The sequence below is a fragment of the Lagopus muta genome, chromosome 8, assembly GCF_023343835.1.
Source record: "Lagopus muta isolate bLagMut1 chromosome 8, bLagMut1 primary, whole genome shotgun sequence".
In the NCBI taxonomy this organism is placed as follows: Eukaryota; Metazoa; Chordata; class Aves; order Galliformes; family Phasianidae; genus Lagopus; species Lagopus muta.
This window is the reverse complement of record NC_064440.1, coordinates 30843689-30858943: the sequence shown is the minus strand read 5'-3', so window position 1 is coordinate 30858943 and position 15255 is coordinate 30843689. Positions and strand designations below refer to the sequence as shown.

The 15255-nt window shown below is 37.6% G+C and overlaps 1 long non-coding RNA gene across 1 annotated transcript in view; it reads right to left on the bottom strand.

The window, feature by feature from the left end:
* LOC125697153 (uncharacterized) overlaps positions 1 to 15255 on the bottom strand; it is a 124740-nt gene that overhangs the window by 94753 nt on the left and 14732 nt on the right. The window contains exon 4 of the long non-coding RNA XR_007378696.1: positions 12203 to 12333. This is a non-coding gene — a long non-coding RNA (uncharacterized LOC125697153). The remainder of the gene's footprint in view (positions 1 to 12202; positions 12334 to 15255) is intronic.

Sequence of the window (15255 nt, the reverse complement as noted above, 5' to 3'; positions counted from 1 at the left end):
AGACATGCATAATTGATTTAGCTAGCTTAAGACAAATGAGACACAAGGGGAGCCAAGAAAGTAATAGCTTTAAGGAACATCCATTAGGCTTAACTAAGTAAAATACAGTTTAGAACATGAACAGTAGCTACCATAATTTAGATGTTTCCAGTTCCCATATTTTCATTAGTGGATACATTTCAGACCTTGCTGACAAAGGAACAGTTCTAGCTTGAAGAAAAAAAATCCACATACACACACACGCAATATATATATACACACACAAGATCAGATCAGTTTGCCATTAACCAGCTTAGGGACCTGTTCACACTAATATTAGTGATACATGTAAACATGATCCTGTGCTTAAAGCATGGAACTTGAGAAAAAAATTCACAGTCCAGTAAAATTCAGCCTGTCTGCAGACTCACAATTTGCAGGGCACAGTTAAGCTTTTTTTTCTATTTTTCTTAAGAATTCTACTGCAACTCAAGACAATGCATAGAAGCAAAACCAATTTGTTATTTATGCTCCTTAGGAAAACGGTTTGAGCACCATGGCAGCTTTTTGGGCGTAGCTGCTCTGCACGGACTGTAGACAGAATTTTTTTTTTTCTTTCAGAAACATGAAAGAGGATTCAACCATGAGACAACCTCTGCACTTGCTGCCCTTATGGGTTCTTACTCTTGAAATCCTTTCTATCTCCTCTGATCTTCCCTTGTGTATATGTTTCCATATACAAAACCACTCTTCTATTACAGCCACACATACACAAATTTAACTATACTTTGCCATTCAGTGAGATTACTCTGATCCTTCTTGGCGAAACTAGATGTAAGAATTCTGTAGTTCTGACCGATTCAGTATGTAAAAAAAAGTAATCACTGGGTTAAATAGCTCTAATCTTTTCACTGTCACTGCAAATACACATTCAAGCATACATGCTATTGCTAACATCCCAAAATCAAGTTCCCTAGAGGTAGTATTAGAAGTGCTATTCAGAATCACCATTGCTGAATCTAAAAAAAAGTCAGCAACATCTGATTTTCTTCTTCAGAGCTGGAAACAGCAACTGTTACAGCTCAGCAGCTCTTTCTTTTCAAGGTCCGTCTGCCTTGAGACATGTCCCTGGCTATTACATAGCCTTTGCTTTTGCCCGCAGTCTTCCAAGGAAGGAAAGATATAAGGAAGGACTACACGTTTGTTCGTGTAGTCAAGCTATCTCAACTGTTCCTTCTTCCTTCCCCTATTAGCTGCAGTCAATAGTGGCGTAGTTAAAAAAAAAAAAAAAAATTACAATTTTTTAAAAGTTTATATTAAAAAAAAGTATTCTTTTCTGCACTGCAACTGCCTCAATTAATAACTGAGCCATCCAAGGAGCCATCAGTTGGATTAATCATCCCTATCTGAAGGCAGTTCAGAGTTTTCCTAGTGGCAACACACACAGCGGTACTACAGTACAAACACAGATTGGTTAATAGACACAAGGACTCTGCAGATCAACAAAGAATTTCTTGTGCAAAAAAAGCTAATCATGTTATCTTCGGATATTGCAATATGCAAATAAGTGAGCTGCTCAGAATTAACATTTGTAATTTGTTCTGACATTATACTGCCCCTGAATTTTAAATTATACTGCGCATTTTAGTAGGTGGCTTTCTTTTTCGGTAGATTTAATTTAGATACATTCTGAGTCAAATAAATGTGGACAGTTGCTCTGCATTTTGAAGAAGAGAAATAAGACTCAAAGTAACTTGTAGAAGAAAATAAGGGGGCTGCTCTGAAAGTAATGCCTCCTGCTTTGTTGTGTTGGCCCACAACAGCAGAGGTTGAACCTTCCCATCAATATTTCATTACATTTTATTGCTGTGCAACAGATGGCAGCACAGGGAATGGCTATGCAGATATAAATATATATATATATATATATATATATTATTGTGATTATTATTTTCATTTTTTACAAGCATAGCATGCAGGCTGTCGTTGATTGCTGATGAAAATGCATAGCTAATGGAGGTGTCTATGTTAATAAACAGTGTTTGGTAGCTGAGAATTTTCTCTATCCCATGATGTTCTTGCACTCGTTGTATCTGCTGTAGCTTCCACAGTAATAAATAGGAGGATTTACTTTTTGGAGCAACCTATGAGTAAGTAGGCATAGGCAACAGCAACGTTTCCAGTCTGTTCCGCTGCTTGCTAGTCATGTTAAGTCAAGAAAATAACCCAATAAATAGGATCACAGTGTAAGTTAGGTACTTGTTAACCTTCTCCTACATTTTTTTTTTTAATTGAAGGTTGTCAAATACAATTCGTTACTAGAAAACATGATCTGATTACTGTGACTACTAGCCCCACATCATCAATGATACAAATCTATAGTGCTAAAGCCAACAGTTATCAGCCAAAGATCTGTTCCTGCATCCTCGTGAAGAGATGCATGATTATTTAAAAGCAAGACTTTAGACTTGCTTTTAGACACAATTAGCCATAACAGTTGGAAAGCTCCCACTTGACATGAGAAAGATATATAAGTATATATTTTTTATTTCCTCTGCAGCAGCAGTGCTATTGAAGTGGCATACTATGAGCACACACCATGCTCAAAGATGCTGGTAAACACAAATTCTACAGCAGCACAAATTCTTTCTACTCCAAAGACAATTTTTTTTCTATATATACACACACAGTTATTACAGAAGATTTGCCTGTTCTGTTCAAAACATTCTTTATGGAGATATATTTCCCAATAAAGTGTTTTTATACAGAAAGCTACTCAGATGCTTTAAGAAGTAAAGTGATAAGAAATTTTTTTTGGGGGGAGGATTGCTTATATATTGCATCCCAATTAATTCTTCATTTTGCTTAGCATGAAACAATTTGTTCCATGCAGTGTAAGTTACAAGTAAGCTATTCACCCAGTTCTGCTCATCTCTATGGAACACGATGCTTGTCCATGCTTGCTGTATGAAAAGCTTTGTTTCTGCAGATCCAGCAAAGCTGATGCATGTCTACATAAAAACGCTGAGACAGAGTACGTATACACCTTTACTGAAGCTTTAAGGGATTTGGTGGTTTCTGTTCATTAAAATTAATACACAGGGAGAAAAAACTGTATTAGTTAGATGAGTAACTTTCACCTAAGCACACTTAAACTTCAGGGAAATACATCTCACTGGGAATGGAACGCAGTGATGCTGACATGCACCTACTAAGCCTCACTTACCCGAGCAATACTCCTCAGCACATCTTCCCATCTGATCACACAGCCAACCAAGCTAAGCAATTACTTAGCTTCTTCCTCTGATAGGAAACATGTCTCTATGTGTGTCCAGATAACATTTAATATAGGGCAACTTCCTCTTAGTCAAACTGATCAATAAATTTAGTCAGTTTATCTGTGCAAGTTCTAAGTGTAATTTCCAGGACCATATGAGAAGCAGTATCACCCACTGAAATCAAGCAACATTTTCACTCCTCTAACTTTAGAAGAATTTTACCCACAGAACTCAATGCCAAACGTATTTAGAGTGCTTTGTTGACTTATTTTCAACATAACTTATTTTCAACAAGCAAACTGAATTCATATCTGTAAAAAGAGAATTGTTCAAGTATTTCTTCCTTTACTAGTTGTCGTTTTTGACTCCAGAAAATGTAGGAAAGTTGAAGTTTATTATGTTTGTGGGTGTTTTTTTTTTAAAACTACACTTCAATAAAGTATTAATAATTAAGTACTTCCCAGATATTTTTTGCTTCCTTTTACAGCCTAAGCAGTCATGTTTCATGTAATTACCCAGATATTTTTAAAAATAGAAAGCACTGTGAGAAATGAAGTTAAGTGAATACTTAGATGTTCTGGAAGAAACACAAATATTCCCAGGCACTGTGAAAGCTCAATTGAAAAGGTGATACCTAGCACTTCCAATCTGTACAAGAAAGTATTTGTGAACTAGTCAAGCCAAGAAATGACCACAGAACATTTGGCAATTTATCTACAGCTCTGTGCATTTTAATTCTAGAAGTTTTATTACTGAATTCTTTGGAAACCAAGAGTTTGGATAACTTAACTGTTTCCTCCAAACACCACGCTGAAAAATGAGGGGCGATACTGCTTCTCTCTTAATTACCTGGCGTTACAGTGAAATAAAGGGGGGAAATCCACACAGACATACAACATAAACCTAATGTAATGTTTGGGAAAGTTTTTTTACATTACATTGTCAAATGTGACATAAATAAATAAATGATTTCTCCAGATATTTGGGTTACATTTTGAAGAGCTTTTCAAATTTCACTTGGACCTTGCTGGTAACTTTGCAAGTATGGGATAAAAGTCAAATGATCATAAATGCGTAGAGACACGCACAGAAATATGGCAAACCACTGTAGAAGACAACTACCTTGGTACACACAGTGCCAGCTGACCAGATAGCTTCAGTTAATACACCCTTCAAAACAAGTGCAGACAGATAAGATGACAGCTCTGAAGAATTATTTCAAGAATGAAACAGCCCTTAATTGTGAAAGATATGTTTCCATCAATACGCATCAATGCCTACCATAAAATATACACCTCTTCCTTTTTTTTCTTTTTTTTGAGGGAGCAGCTGCAATTAAGTAATGCTGATCTTCCCAGTTTTCCAGTGAGGTTAGAAGAGCTGAAGTAGCAGGTTGGGAAATGCACTTTTTATTAAACAAGCAGTCAAGCAGCGTGTATTACTGTTGCCTACTGTACATCAAGTTGCAAAATTACCCTGAGATCTCAGAGTGCCTGGCTGATGGCCCAGCAAGTATAGATTTTTCAAATTAGACAGAAGTGACAGCCTCTCATCAGCTTCTGTGCTAGTAAAGACATGCAGAAATATCTTCAGTAGTCATTTCTCTGGTTTTAATTAGGATTTGGTCTTCTCTGTCCAGAACCTAAGGAGGATGTTTAACCAGTAATCTCTGAAACCAGCAGCAGTTCATGAAAAACACTCAGAAATTCAGAGCATTAGTTCCAATATTGACAATTAAGATCTACCAGAAGGCACTACTGGTTCTTTTGAGTCAACTACTTTTGAGTCAAGCTTCAGAAAACTGAACCATCACCTTCTCCTATCAGCGCATGCTACAGTTAATCTCCTTAAGTTGATTAGGAAAGTGTGTAAGATTCTCAATATTTTATCAGAGATATTAGAGGCCTCTCTTATTCCTGCACTGCACAGGAGCACATGCATGTTGCCTTCATCTTTCCTTGTCCTCAGTTGAATTTAATAAATTTCATAACTTCTGCTTTTGCCCAAGAGCCCCTCAGCCTATTTCTGCTTAAACTATGGAATGCACAACTCTCACAAAAGCATCTAAACAGGGGAAGGTCCTTATGAATCAGGGAGCTAATCGTGCAGCTTCACTCACGCTGTCACCTGAATGGTTAATCTCACACACAACTGTGCAAAGGGAATATAGGCAACACAGTTCCATACAGTTAAAAAGCTTTCATTCAGGACCTGTCTCAAATCATTATTTTGCTCTCCTGTTAACGTCTCCCTTTCTTTGTACTGCAATTTTCTTTTGCTTTCAGTAAGTCGTTAAAATTAATTAAAAAAAAAATTAAAAAAAATGGCTGCTTGTTCAAGAAACAATCACAAGCTTTCTTTAAAAAAGATTGCAAAGCCCCCAAACGGTCAAGGTGACATCACTTTCCCCCTCAATTTTCAGCCACTTTGTTTAGTTTACAGTGCATAACTTGGGTCCAAAAAGCTGTAGGCTATTATTAAAAGAAACATTTTAGCAGATTGTCGTATCAGAAATTTCCCAACACCTAATGATGATAAGGATTACAAGAAACAATTTTAATGCTGGCTGATCATTATCCTAGCAACACTAAAGCAGAGAAACGATCCCCTGCTTTCTATTTTTTTAAAGAAGTTATTCACACAAAAAAATAAGTATTCTCTTCTACCTTTATGACTTAACTTTAGGCAAAGGGAAAATACAGCCAAGGGAACGATCAAAAGTTCTTCTCTCTCAGAAGTGCAGCTATACCAAGAGTACTTAACAGAGTGTTGCAGACAGTGTAAGCCAGCTAAAAGTTCCCCGGGTGGAGTAAATCAACACAAGTACTGAGATCAGAGGAACTGTATTCTCATGCCTACCCTCCAGCTCAGGCCCTCAGACTCCTTAAGCGTTTTGATGTTTGATTTGAAGTGTTAGGATGCTGTAAAGTGCAAATTGCGGATGTAATCAATTGCAGTAGCCTCTAATCTTCAATGGAAGCAAATATAGCTCAACATGGGGTCTTTCAAGAAAACTATCCTCAGAAATCAGCAGCCACAAGCAGTTCTTGACATAAACCTTGCTAATACAATTGTATCCTTTCTCACTTAGTGTCTTCTTGTTGATTAATGAAAATAGCATTCTAGTTTCTGTGCGAGTCCAAGTAGTGGCTGGAAGTAAGGACAGTACAACTGCTCTCTATTTAACTGATTACATCTAGCTTTTCCTTCTTCCTTTTTGCTCCCCTATTTCACCAGCTTTTCTCCTGGTTACTGGTCTCGTTGAAGGATCACTTTCTGAAGAAGCTTTAGATCCAACTGAATTGCTGGTCAAGCTTCCATTTCCCATATAACAGTTTGTTCACTGGCTATTTATGACACCATGCGACGGTAAGAAATTAAAACAAACAAACAAATCCCCAGAACCAACCCATTTAAGTGTAAACAACTTATTTTTTTCCTTAACAGAAAATAATGGGCATTCTCAATCTTTCTCTTGTTGTGCAAGTACAAGGTAATCCTTTTATCAGACTGTCTAGTGAAGGCATGACTCTGTGGCATCTCCTCTGATATTTAAAACTTCTACCTTTCATAATTCCTGAGGCAGTTCAGCTTTTTCCCATTAGAAATGAATAATAAAATTCAAAGCTTTCACCATAATGGTGTTAGGAGGAGATGTTTTGCTTTTTATAGCTATAGCAGTGATTGAAAAGCCACTTGTAAAATTAGGGAAGAGGTCATCAATACAAGTCCAGTGAGAAAAAGCTTCTTAAAAAGAGCTTTTGGATTTAATTAAAAGATTATTTCTTGCTGGAGTGATTATTTATTTGTCTTGATCTGAGTTGAAACTCTAAGAAAATTTCTATTTTCTTCTCTTTTCATTTTTTTCCTTTATCTGTAATACCTATTCCAAAGTCATGGCAAGTTCTGCTTCCTGTCTGCTCAGCCCTGGTGAGGCCACATCCAGAGCTCTGGGTCCAGTTCTGGGTTCCCCAATTCAAGACAGACTGGGATCTTCTAGAGGTCTCGTGGAGAGCCACAAACGCGATTAAGGGCCTTCTGTTTCTCCCTTATGAGGAAAGGCTGAGAGACCTGGGGCTTTTCAGCCTCGAGAAGAGAAGGCTGAGAGATCTTATCGATGCTGACAAATATCTAAAAGGTGGGCGATAAGTGGATGAGCCCAGCAACAGAACAAAGGGCAAAAGCTATAAGCTAGAAAATAGGAAGTAAAATATGAGCACTAGAAAGAACTTTACTTTGAGGGCGATGGAGCACTGGAACAGACAGCCCAGAGAGGCTGAGGAGTCTCCTTCTCTAGAGATATTGAAAACCCACCTGCATGCTTTCCTGTGCAACCTATTGTAGGAAACCTGCTTTAACAAAGGGGTTGGACTAGATGATCTCCAGATGTCCATTCCAAACCCTGTGATTCTGTAATTCCAGATATATTCTGTTCTCTAGACTGAAGAAACCCAGCTCCTTCAACTTCTCTTCATAGGAGAGGTGCTCCAGCACCTCAGATCACCTCATCTCACATGTGCCTTAACATCTCTTTCAGGAGGATCCGCTCCATGATCCTCTTAAGAACAGAGGTAAGGCACACCAGCCTCACTGCTGTCTGCAGCGGATACATTATTGTTGTCTAGGCAAAATTTACACTTAGTCTGCTCCAAAAGTAACGCCTCCTATTTATTTTTATGGGAACTACAACAGTTACAAGGAGTGCAAGAACACCATCGGATAGAGCAAGTTCTCAGCTACAAAACACTGATGTTTACGAACACAGACACCACATTAGCTATGTACTTTCACCAGCAATCAACAAGAGCGCTTTTAAAACACTGCATAGCCATCCAGAACGTAGCTTATCTTGTGTGTCACTGTGACCATTATTGAAACCCACCGCCAACTGCCTCACTGTGCTGACATCCACTGTTTGGTCTCCATAAACACTCAGCAAGTGTCAGCGAATGTCAGTAAGTTCCATTTTTTCCAGTGTGAAGGAATTCAGAGGCTTCATTCACACTTCCATGTCAGACACCATTCTGTCAGACTGCCCCTCTCTTGTCATCTGCTACATGGCACCAAGATGTAATGGAATACTGGTGGGACGGTTCAACTTCTACTGCCATACCATCACCATCCATTTCTGACATTGTGGGTCAATATAATAAACTGAGGCATTACTTTTGGAGTAGCCTTCACATAGATACATAAATACATACATTTGTTACTTTCACTTTCCACAAGAGGGTCTGCGTGTTAAAAAGTTTAGACCGTATGCTACACCATCTTCTTTATCATTGCTTTAAACGCAAGTTCCACTAAACACACTTACTATACTTTAGCCAATAAATTCTCTACACTTCCAGACATAATGCTATATTGAAAGAAGTTTAAAACTGTGCCAAAGAGCTAATAGCAAGGAAATGTATAACTACAAAACATACCATATGCCTCACCGTTAAGAGAAAATTTGTGATCATGCTCATCAGTTTTACAGGAGGCACATTCATTCACAACGCTGACAGAAATTACTGCAGTATTTTGCTCCAAATTGAGAGTTATTTACCAAATAGATTTGACGATCTTCCAGCTTATTAAAGGTGTTAGCAGTTAATGCATGCAATTTTTGAAACAAGAAATGAGCTTCAGTAATGAGTTTGATTTTTCTGTCAAAAAGTCAAACTGTACTTGAAATTGTGCATCACTTATCTGTCTGAATGGGCTGAGATGCCTCAAAGAAAAATTATACTCCATATTTCTCAGACAATGTGCCTTCAATAAGGCAAATATACATGAGGTTCCTGCCTATTGTACTGTACCTATTAAACTAAGAATGTTTATATAAGTATTCAATTGTGCTATTCACTGCTCAAAAAAAAAAAAAAAAAAAAAAAAAGTATCTACAAAAAAGTGCTTTTTAATTTCAATTTAATTACTTTAGCACACCTTATCAAAAGCCACGTGAATAAAATAGATGAGAGAAAGCTTGATAAACGATCCTTCATTTCTACATTTTGTATGTGATATCATGGACAAATTTTGCTGCACTACACTTGTCTGTCAGGTCACGTGTGAAAATGAACAACAAAAAACTTGCGTTGTCTTTCTTTACAGAAAGAAGTTTTATATGAAAGTATGTCATATTCAGCTTTATACCCAATTTAGATGTATCTAGTCTTGTAATGTAGTGACTTAACTAACCAGTAGATGCTGATAACGACAACTGGTTGTGTACAGACAACTGTGCTGTGCACCTCCAAGACTGTGATACAAGACCAGACGCTAACAGGGAATTTCCAGCTGTGAGACTGGAAACAAGATGTCAAATTATCCACTTATCTTTTGGCACCGGGATTTGAATTCTGGGTTTTTTTCTCATGAAAACTTCCTTCCTTCCCCCCAAATAATATACTACATAATATACTACTTTGTTGTTTTTTTTCCCCACCTTAACCATCTCTTTCTGAAAGCCTTATTTATTGTTTTGAATTAACTAGAAAGTTAATGGTTATGGGAAATACATGCTAAAATTTAGAAGCATGATTAATCAAAACAAAATTGCTCAAAGAAAGATTTTCTAAATGAACTTGGAAAGCAAATTGGGAAGTGTTTCATCTTTGTTGCTTTTCTTCAGTTTAATTTTGAAGACATACTTAGTTGTGTTACCTTACCCCAGCTACATGAGTGTAGAGCAGGCTTTTTGATAGCAAAGCCAGAGTAAGGTAAGTCGTGATACTGTTTATGGTAGAAGTGCTATGGCCCAGTTCCTAACCCAGCTGTCACACTTGGAGCACTGCAAACTTACTGTATCTACATCTGTCCCATACTACATCTTTGAAACATGAAATGCCATTAGCAGATAAACTCATGCATATCATGGTACTAGACTAACTTACAGTAAAATAATAATATTATACTATATTATTTATTATATAATTTTATGTGATTATGTGATTATTATATATTATTATAACTCTATTTCCAGGTTAAAAAAAAAAAAAAAAAGCTAGCAAGCAATGCTTCAAATTTTCAAATAAACCTTTCATGCTTGTGCAATCTAACATCAATGTTCAGATTCTTAAGAGCACTGTCTTCTAAACATTTCTGAGCTGCTACAGCAGATCATTCAAACAATGCACATATCAGCTTTTCCAAGCAAAATGCTGGAGGCACAACCAGAGCACCGTTAAATCTAAGCTGAACAAATACACACACAAGCATCGTTGGTTTACCCCAAGTAACTCCTGTATTCAGCTGGTTACCTCACTACTGAGTGAACACATCATAGGCTTGTCAGTCTCTGGTTACCACACGTTCCTGTGGTATATCCTCAGAGACAGTGCAGTGGGAATAACCTGACTGCAGGCAGGTGGACAGAGTGCACTCCGGGCTGGAAGCAGCAGATGGTGGTTATGCTCGTTTGTACTAGAGTCATATACAAAGCAATTTTAACTTGCTCATAAAAAGAGCTGCTGCAAAATTTCATGGAAGGCTGAGACACCCTTCCATTTGTTTTTGAAAGTAGATTTATTTCAGGTTAAAAAAATTAAAGAGATTCATTGAGTAAGGCTGCTTCAAAGAAGCCACAAAATCAGGTTACCTAATTTTTTCATAATATAATAAATAAAAAATTTTCATAATATAATCGTAAGCCATTAATTATTACCAGGTAGGCACATTATTATATGCATTAACACAAAGAGGCATCACCTACATGGAGGAGCACAGCCTCCACAGGAGCCTGTGGTACCATTTCAGCCCTCAGAGAGCAGTAAGCCCAACATACAGCAACACAGACTCCTAAAATACCAGGAAATACAAAAGATGTGCAGAAAAATCTAGTTAGCTTCATTAATTACTGAGCAGGAGAAGGAACTTTATGATCTACCCACTGATTCATACGAACTAACCCCATTCAGCGGATGCTGTTTGAAGATACTCTGTGCTGTCTCCAGGCTCAAAGCTGTGTTAATGAGGGCAGCTCTCCCACCGAGGGAGCTGACAGCACTGCAGCAGGCAACAGAGGTTCTGGCACCATGCTGAATGTTGAAAAGAAAGCCTGCTTCCACCCACTTTAATGCCTTCATTTCCACATGAACATTCAGCAACGATAATTCAATATACAGTGATTTGCTAGCCGTGTTACAGAGCAATAATGCACATAAAACAGAAGAAATAAGCGTTTAAATGCATAAATTGTTGAGGAACACCAGTCTGAGAGCTCATTGTAATGAGCTGAGGCAAGGCTACGTAACGGCTATTATGTTTCACTAACACAGATGTTTCCTTGCTTTTCAAATACATCTTACAAAAACATTTGCATCTATGAAATATTTTTTACTGATTTCAAGCTAGAATTCCATGACACAGTACATTTGAGGCTAATGTTAGGAAATATGTAGATGCACAAAGTGTCCCAGTGCTAGAGTTTAAATAACCGAGTTTCCAGACACAGGAGTGTTTTAAACAACACCAGTGTACACAGCTTTACACCAGCAGCTCGCTACGCCGTCCAGATAACAGCACAGAGTTGAAATGAACGGTTTCAAACATCAACAACACACATTTTATGCAAGAGTGCACTGCTTCTAACTTCCAAATCTATTTGTACAACACAAACTTCTGAATTCTACATCTACCTAATGCAATCTCCTCCAAAGATGAAAAATACTTCGATATCCTGAAACATAAACTCTCCCTAAAGCATTGGGGAAGAAGTACTGCAGCTATAAATTAACCTTACTCCTTACTTAACATCAGATGTACACTCCTCCTCTGGGGCTTGGGCTTTGCTTTAATAGTCACCTTTTGCTCTACTGCTCTACTCATACAGAAGTTTAAAAAAAATGCAGCTTCCCACTCTTAAAGAAGAGAAGAAAAATGACTTCACTCTTAAATAGAAGTGTAATGCTGAAGAAACAATGAGTAAAGTCATGAAATAAATTACAAAATTAAACTACCTGATTTCTTGCTAGCGTGCTGTTTCAGACAACAGGAAATGATTAAATTATATTTTCATGAAGGTAGCAGGTCAGCTTTATCCTCAACACTTCAATCTTCCAGAGGTCCTCCTGCTGCAAGCTCCGTTACACTGAAAGAATAAATAATACAAATATAACTTGGTCATGAAAAAAAGAAAAAAACCTGTAGTTGTTTCATCTTAGTTACTTATAACAATCCCACTGATTGCCAGTCATTATCTCATAATTATGCTTGTAAATAATTACGCACATTTTCAAGGACTGTAAACTTTAAACCTTTTCGTATTTAGAAGTTCTATTTTTTAACTTTTTTTTTTTTTTTTAATACTATTGAAGATGTCTAACTGTGAGCCATTGTGATTGCAATTCAGCAATTCAGGAGATATCAACCTTGCTCTTCAGCAGAGCTGGAAAATCTTTTTCGCAGATTAGGGTGCATGTACTGAAAGCCCTGATGGCCAAGGGCATACCAGAATTCCCAGTTTGCTAGGCTAGTTATCTTGCAAAGCTTTCATTCCAACACCTGTATGCACCAGAGTTCTACTTGTTGAAAAATCTATAGAAAACAATTGGCATCCTCTTCTTTTCCTTTTCAGTCAGGGGAGAACTCCAGCTGGGCTAAATAGAGAACACAAATGTTTTCAATTGTATTCACCTGGCAGCAGGAGAGACGATTCTTCAACAGAGAAGGAACAAACTGAGAGTGGTGTAGATGCCTCAAATCTGTTCTGACTAACCAGGTTTGCGAGAAAATAAATCAGAGTTTGAGAAAGAATGGCTGAAAATTTGATTAAGGCAAAATCAGAATTCACTGATATATTTTTCCAACAAAGCCATATTTATTTACATATAACTAGAAATAATGAAGAAAATACATTTTAGTTGTGTAGAACAGGTCTAAAGGCCCAAAGCAAGATAGACAAGGAAGAATAAGAAGCATGGGCTTCTTTCTTACTTAAAAAAGATGTACTGAGTCACAGGACATCCTTCACAGAAGTACACTTTTTGTGTCATCCAAAGCAGTTACTTATATCTGATAAATTCTGCATAGGATGTATTTGATAAAATTAATGGCCTAGAAGTTGCACTCTAAACGAAACTGTCCTGTGTCACACTTTCTGACTCAGTGATTCCTGAACACCATACATTATCAACAGTAAACCTCAAAAACCCCAAACAAAAAATACCCAACTCTCTGAGAGCATGTAAAAAAACAGAAATAAAAAGGCAACGAAAGGAGATTAGCTAGAAATACAGGATTCCCTTTGCAACACCTGGCAAAGCATTTGCTGCTTTGAAGGATTACTGTAAATCTGTTCAACAATAAATCACGTAAAACAACTTCCCTGTGCAGAGTATTTTTGGAGGAGTACTAAAGCTGCAGGAGGAGATTGCTGTATTTCATATAAGATGACAGCTGCCACATAGGTTTGCATTTAAAATTTTTCAGAGGAAAAAATATGTTGCAGAAATAGATAGATATGTGCAGAAGCTAAAGATTAACAATGATGGAAGTTCTATTCTTGAGAAATAATATAACTGGGAAAAAGGTTAATACAACAGTTCACCCACTTAGAGCATGAGCTTGAAGTGAACGTCCATCTTTTTCTCTCAATAATGAAGGAATGAGACGCTGACATTCTTCAAAACAGTGAAAGACACAAATGTTTAGCTAATCAAGTTTCTTAACCTTGCTGAAATTACAGATGTTATAGTTTAAGAGTGAGCCATATTGAAATGAAATGAATTTAAAAATACATATTTAAAATGTCCACTTAGATAACAGACAAGCTTTGAAACTTGGCAGAATAAAGTGTGAAGGCCAACACTTTTAACATAACTGAGCCGATGTGAGTGGCTGCGGTAAGAAGACAATGGCTGTCCTTTTACATCAGGATACACAAAAACTGAAGCCTAGAAGTTTTCTGCATTTGGATGCTAGGTCAAAAATTGAGCTCGGTTGTTGAATAGGAAAGGAGGCCTGAACATTCACTGACGGAGATAAGAAGTGACACGTTGTTGAAGAGCAGAGCTGCAGAACAACAAACTGCCCTGAACTCGGAGGTGGGCCTGTGCAAACTTCTCCTCTTTTGATGGCTGCCTTTTATGTCTCCCCAGAACAATTAAAAGGATTTTAAGCTAGAAGGAGTCGTGTTGGAATACAGGTCAACATATTCAATGCTAGAGAAGCAACTGGGCAAGTAAAAGTAGAAATAAGGATTCATAAGCAACTCTGCCTTCTGCAATCTTCATTTCCACTGAAATTCTGAGTTGAAGCAAATTCTGCCCTGTCCTTTCCAGCCCCCAGAAGCCTCATTTATTTAATTCCCTCTGATGCTGCTCCTTGCTGTAGAATCCAAACTGCTACTGTGAATTGCTCGTGTCCTCCAAGATGGTCTTTCCCTGACTGTGCTCAATGGATCCCAGGGGAAGAAAAACATGTCCTCCTACTGTTTTTCCCCATGGGGTTCCTCTGTCCTGGCCACTACTTTGAAGAACCTCAAGTGTAATGGGAGCACACAAGTAAAATCATCCCTCAGAGTTAACGTTAGCTGCAAATACTAAAAGCAATACAATAACACCATCAGTCATAGAGACACGAACCTAAAATAGATGTTTGTATGTCCACCTAGAATAGGATAAACTGAATACCTATGTGGGAGAGATTTGGAGCCTTCATTCACACCCTCTAGAGCATTACATTAAAACAGATTAAATTAAGTCCAGAGCCGCATCTTGTCAGTGCTGCACTATGTGTGTGCCCATCTGATTCAAAGACAACAGAGCTGCCCAATTTCACTTGAAATGTACATGTTAAGATGACGATTTTCAGAAATACTTCCAAGGAAGTCAGCTATAGCTAACAAAGCAGGGTACTCGGCGTGGCACGTTTCCAACCTGTCTCAACAATTTGAAATGAAACTGATAAGGCTCACTGCATAAGCCAAAAATGCAAGGGCTGTCTCCTATTTTATTCTGTTGGCCATATCAGAGGCAAATGTTGGTATACTGGTATACCTCAGTAGATGCTG